At 38.7% G+C, this 5,887-nt stretch overlaps 1 pseudogene; it reads right to left on the reverse strand.

Moving 5' to 3' along the window:
• Positions 1 to 4,028: 4,028 nt before the first annotated feature.
• Positions 4,029 to 4,496, reverse strand: LOC125935723 (cytochrome c oxidase subunit 7C, mitochondrial-like; annotated as a pseudogene).
• Between the last annotated feature and the right edge of the window lie 1,391 nt (positions 4,497 to 5,887).

Below are 5,887 nucleotides of genomic sequence, written 5' to 3' on the forward strand. Positions count from 1 at the left end.
ACAAAACAAAACAAAACAAAACACTCACACAAACACCTTCTTGTAGGATGTGGGCTTTTGTTGAATGATTCTGGGGAAGGCTTGAGAGAAAGGGGAGTAACTCTGGATTGGGTGTCTTCAGAAAGTGGGGACATTCAATGATTGGATATCTCCATAAATATTATCTATAGGGAGAGGAGGCTAGAGGGAGGACAAAATGATACTTGGTAAAGAAGTAGCAGGCACTTGTTTAGTGAGAGACAGGAATGCTCAGACCTTGTCTGAGGTGGTATTCTGTAAGATGGTGTATGGCCTACACGAAGCACCAGGCCAGCTTCCAACAACACTGAGGCCAGCTGCAAGCCTCAGACTGGTTCCTGGTTGGTTCATCTGGTAGAACAGTCCTCCTCTCACCCATACACAGTTCTTCAGAATACTTTTATTCTTGTTAATTTATGGTTACATATGAATTTTAGTATCAGCTTATAAGGTTTTACAAAAGGTCTGTTGGATTTTGCTTGGATTTGCATTGAACTTACAAATTAATGATGGAAAGAACTGAAATGTTGAGCTTATTTCATCTTTTGATTTATTAACATGGTATGATTTCTCCACTTATTTAGATCTTTAAAAATGTCCTTCAATAACTTTAATAATGTTCTTCATATATGTTTTGGATTTACTAGGTTTTAGACTTTTTTAAGTTTTAGATTTATTATTTGGATTCTAATTTTTTGTTGCTGACATGTATGCTTTTTAATTCTATCATATTTTATAATTGGTTTATTGACATAAAGGAATGCTATGTACCATGTTTATATATTGATGATATCCTATAATGTTCCTGAGTTTTCCTCTTGGTTCTAAGTATTTCAATATGTTCTTTTGGACTTTCTATGTAGACAATCATGTTAACTGAAAATAAGGAGAGTTTTTTCTTCCTTTCTCATTCTTATAAGTATACTGAGCCACCAAGGCGCCCCAATTGATAGATTTTCTAATGGTGTTTTTCCTTTTATGGGATAAACTCTACTTAGTTATGGCGCATTTTATAACACATTTTGGCTTTGATTTGTTAATTTATAAACTAAAACTTTTATGTCTATGTTTCTTAGAAAGATCGGTTTGTAATTTTATTTTCTTGTCTTTATCATTGTCCAATTTTGGTAGTAGGCTAAGTTGCCTCAAAAAATACATTGAAGAGTTTGTCTTCTCTCTACTTTCCCGGTCCTTTGAAGCAGTTTGTAAAGAAGGATTATCTGGGGGCGCCTGGGTGGCTCAGTCGGTTGAGCGTCCGACTTCAGCTCAGGTCACGATCTCGCGGTCCATGAGTTCGAGCGCTGCGTCGGGCTCTGGGCTGGTGGCTCGAGCCTGGAGCCTGTTTCGGATTCTGTGTCTCCCTCTCTCTGCCCCTCCCCCGTTCATGCTCTGTCTCTCTCTGTCTCAAAAATAAATAAACGTTAAAAAAAAATTAAAAAGACCTTTAAAAAAAAAAAGAAGGATTATCTGTGGAGGTTTGGTCGTCTTTTGTCAGTGGGAAATTTTGGTGACTAACTCCATTTCTTTAATGATTTTTAAATGACCTCAGAACTATGAATGGAGAAAGATGAGACATGAGAGATTCCAGTTGGGCTTAATTTAAATCTAGGTAGGTAGGAAGGATATAAAAAGATCTAGGAATAGGATAAGAAAGGACTAAGTTTTTGAATTTGTAATTTTGATTAATTAAAGGCTAAATTTAAAAACCAAAGTAGCACTTGAATAATCTTTTGTGTTACCTCTCCTAAGCCTCTCAGGCTTTCAGTCTAGAGCCAGGCTTTACAGTGGAGGTTTGAGTCTCCTGGTAAGTGGTAATCGCAGAGAGTCAGATGGTTGCGTGGCTTTCCTGCCAGCTGTTTTCTTTTTTTTTTTTTTTTATTAAAATTTTTTTTTACATTTATTTATTTTTGAGAGACAGAGTGAGACAAAGTGAGAATGGGGGAGAGGCAGAGAGAGAGGGAGATACAGGACCGGAAGCAGGCTCCAGGCTCTGAGCTGTCAGCACAGAGCCCGATGCGGGGCTGGAACCCACAGACCGTGAGATCGTGACCTGAGTTGAAGACAGACGCTTAACCGACTGAGCCACCCAGGCGCCCTCCCCCTTTTTAAAAAAAAATTTTTTTTGCTGGCTGTTTTCCGAGCAGTGACTCCAGGATTCAGCCAGTTATGTGTTCAGTTTCTGTTTCCTAGGTCGTAGACCTGTCCTCCTTCCCTGGGTTTATGACTTGGTGTAAGCTCTAGACCCAGGCAGTCTTCTAAGGCAATTAAAACAAATGTAGACTTGTTTCATGATTGGAAGAACTCCACTCCAGCTTCTGTTTTGGAACAGGTTTAGTCCTTTTACCCTGTAGAAGCCAAACTCTTAGCTGCCACTGCCAGCGTCTGAACCCTGGGTCAAGCAAATTCCCAGCTTCAATCTGTTCCTGACCTTGAATTTATGGTCCGCTGGAATCCTTATCTTCCTTTCTGAGGCTAGCTGTATCTTTTCAGGTTTTTCTTTTCTATATTTATATTTTTCTATATTTTTACTTTAGGGAGAATTTGTTAATATTTGTATAAAAGTTGTCAACCATATAGCAACCAATGCTTTTGTTGACTTAATTGTAAATTTTATTGGTTTATTACTCATCATTGATTCTTCTATAACTCGTCCTAATTGTTGAGTTCTTTTTTCCACTTCATTGGACTCTTTCTTCAGGTGAATTTTTGGGGACTGGTACTTGGGTATTACGGTTCTGAATCCTTGCATACTTGAATTTGTATTTATTTTGCTCTCACAGGGAACATACTTTTTAGACACAGATATAGAAAGTTCTTCTCATGCTGTTGCTCTTCTCTTTTCTGGCATTGGGCTAAGAAAGGGACACCTTTTACTATAATTGTCATTTTTTAAATAAATGTTTGTTTCTTCTTTAATATATGAGTAGATGTTATTTTATATATTTGAACTTCAGAAATGTTACCCAGGGTGCCTTGGTGTAGGTGGTCTTTCTCCATATTCTTTCTTGAATCTCATTGAGTCCTTTTGACTGAAAGAGTAAAGATTTTCTTAGGTGAAGTGTAGATATTTCTCTCATTTCTTTATTATTTCTCTGGTGTACATTTAGTTCTTTTTCTGGGATTCCTTTTGTATAAATATAGAATCTCTCATATATATGTGTTATGTGAACTATATCTCTTCTCCTTTTCATCTTGATCTTTTCCCTCTGAGTCCTGAGCCTATGAATTCATAGATTTGGTTCTATTCAGTAACTAACCTTATTACCACAAATGGAGCTTCCTTCATACTCCTTTGTCCTATGGTACTGGTATGAAAAACAAATGCTCCTGAGAGGTAGAGACCATTCTTTCACTCTGCTTCTGTTATGGTGGATTTTTCACCTTCTCTCTTTTGAGGACTGCAGAGAGGCCGACATATCAGAGCCCCAAGGGGAGACACTAGGAATAGCTTTATCTACCTCACACTTGGTAAAGCCTGCCTCTGGCTGGAGATCTCAAAGACTCAACATATACCCCAAAGGGTGGAAGAGCACCAAGGATTCTGAGATGCCATGTGGGAGTGGTATCTCTCATTCTTCAAGTCACACCATGATTATAAGAGCAGTCATTTTGTTTTTACACATGCAGTAATAGAATCTTTTTTTTTTTTAATTTTCACTTAGGGAGTTAGAGACAGAGATAGAGATACAGATAGAGCAGGCGAGCAAGAGTGCCTTTGCGCTGTGTTGCGGGGGAAGGGTTGAGGGAGAACACATTTGGAAAAGGAATTTAGGGAAAGAACATAAATATCAAATGAGCATTTATTCCATTATTTGCTGGGTGGTGGTATATACTGGAAACCTCTCTTTCTGATCTTCAATGAATTGTTCAGTAAATTCTTTGTTACTCAAAGTAAAAATTGATGTGATTTTATTAAAAAATATTTATCAAGACTTTTTTCCATGCCATAAATTTATTTACAAACGTATCAAGTATGTTGAATTCAAGAGTTTGATCCATTTTTCAGACATTGTATCTCTTAAAATGCTCCTTTTCACATCTGTTTAATGGATTAATTGAAACATCCTTATTTCTTAAGCAGTTGGTGTCTTACTATAAAAAAAAAGGTTCAGCAAATCCAGATCCAAAGTACACAGTCATCTTGTTAGTTGCTGCCACTTGTTTTCCACTGAAAATGGCAAATTGTTTCCTGGGCCCTCCTCACAGTGGCTCCTGCAGACTTCAGGGGTTGTCAACTTCCAGATGCTCAGTCCCAACATAGTGATGTTGGAAGTTTGTGAAAGGCGCAGAGACCCAAGATGAAAGGAATGGCCTCAATACTTCTTTTTTATCTAATATCTAACATGGTAAGATAGTTGTATCCATTTATTCATCTCTTTCTTCATTATTCATCAGATATTTTGAGTACCTACTCTATGTCTGGTGCTATGCAGGCTCTAGGAATATAGCAGAGAAGAAAACAGTAAAAATTGCCACCCTCAAGGAGCTTATGATTTTATGTAACAAGAAGGCTCTGTTTAAGTGGGGCCCATATAAATAAACTTATGAAGGGAGAAAGATTCGTACAGTGGCTTTGAATCCCTCCTCCCTGGAATTTGTCTGTGTCATCTCTTCTTTTACCTGTTTTTATATGATACTCTTCACTCTCATGTTTTCAGGTTGCCTAGAATTCCTTTTATATGTGTATCTTAGCTTCTGACATTTGTTTCCAACCCCCTTTGGCTCCAATGACCTATTTTGCATGTACTCTCCAACTACACTTTGGCATTGATCTCCTAATGAGTTCTCAATTTTTACCCTTTAACCCCTAATCTCTATGGTTGCTGTAAAAGACCCACTGCCTCCTCCTCCTCAACTTTTCAACAGGTCCCCAGGACCAGGCCTAATTTCTGTTTAGGCATTCTATAAGGAGGATCTGATAACATTCACCATATGCCAGAGGGACATGCTCCCAGTTTTAATCCACGAGTATTTCTGCATGAAAACCCGGTTTGTTTGGATAAGAAGTCTGAATCTGTGCGTGCAGAAGCACACACACTCTGCGCTGGTTTTCTGTCCATCATCCGTTTCCCCAGAGCACTTCCATGCTGTCACCAAGGACAACTGCACACAGGGGCTGTCTGCTCTCTGGATGATTGAAGCCATTAATAATTTACCAAACTCTGGCTGCTGCCTTTCATTAATTATCACTATGCTAATGATGTCCCTCAGGAAAAGAGAAAAGTAATTCCTCCTCCAATGCAGGCTCAGTGGAGACAGACCATATTTCATAAATAAACCAGGGGTAGGCGTTTTGCCTTGAATCTTTTGAATTCTTCTTTTGCAGAGATAGAGGAGGTATAAGTAGACATAATCAGATATAATAAGGCAGGTAAAGATTCTGTTTGAATACCATTGTCAATGTGCTGCCACTGTGGCTCTGATTTAGCCTGTCTGTTCTTTCATGTAGGAAATGGAGCCACTTTTTCTGAGATGTGTTCTTAGTACAGGTAGAGACTTTCTTAAAATGTGGCACCAAGAACTGAATATAATCCTCTAAAATGAGATTGCCTCAGGCGCCTGGGTGGCTCAGTCAGTTAAGCATCTGACTTCAGCTCAGGTCATGATCTTATGGCTCATGAGTTCAAGCCCTACCTTGGGCTCTCTGCTGTCCACACAGAGCCTGCTTCAGATCCTTTGTCTCCCTCTGTCTCTGCCCCTCCCTCACTAGCACGTGCATGCACTCTGTCTCTCTCTCTTTCTCTCTCTCAAAAACAAATAAACATTAAACAAAAATAAAATGAGATTGTCTCATATAGCCATGGATTACCTGTTCAGATCACGATTCTTGGTAACTAAGAAGGAAGTTTTCTTCCCCATTTGGTCTGAC

Source organism: Panthera uncia (assembly GCF_023721935.1).
Source record: "Panthera uncia isolate 11264 chromosome A1 unlocalized genomic scaffold, Puncia_PCG_1.0 HiC_scaffold_17, whole genome shotgun sequence".
NCBI classification, from domain to species: domain Eukaryota; kingdom Metazoa; phylum Chordata; class Mammalia; order Carnivora; family Felidae; genus Panthera; species Panthera uncia.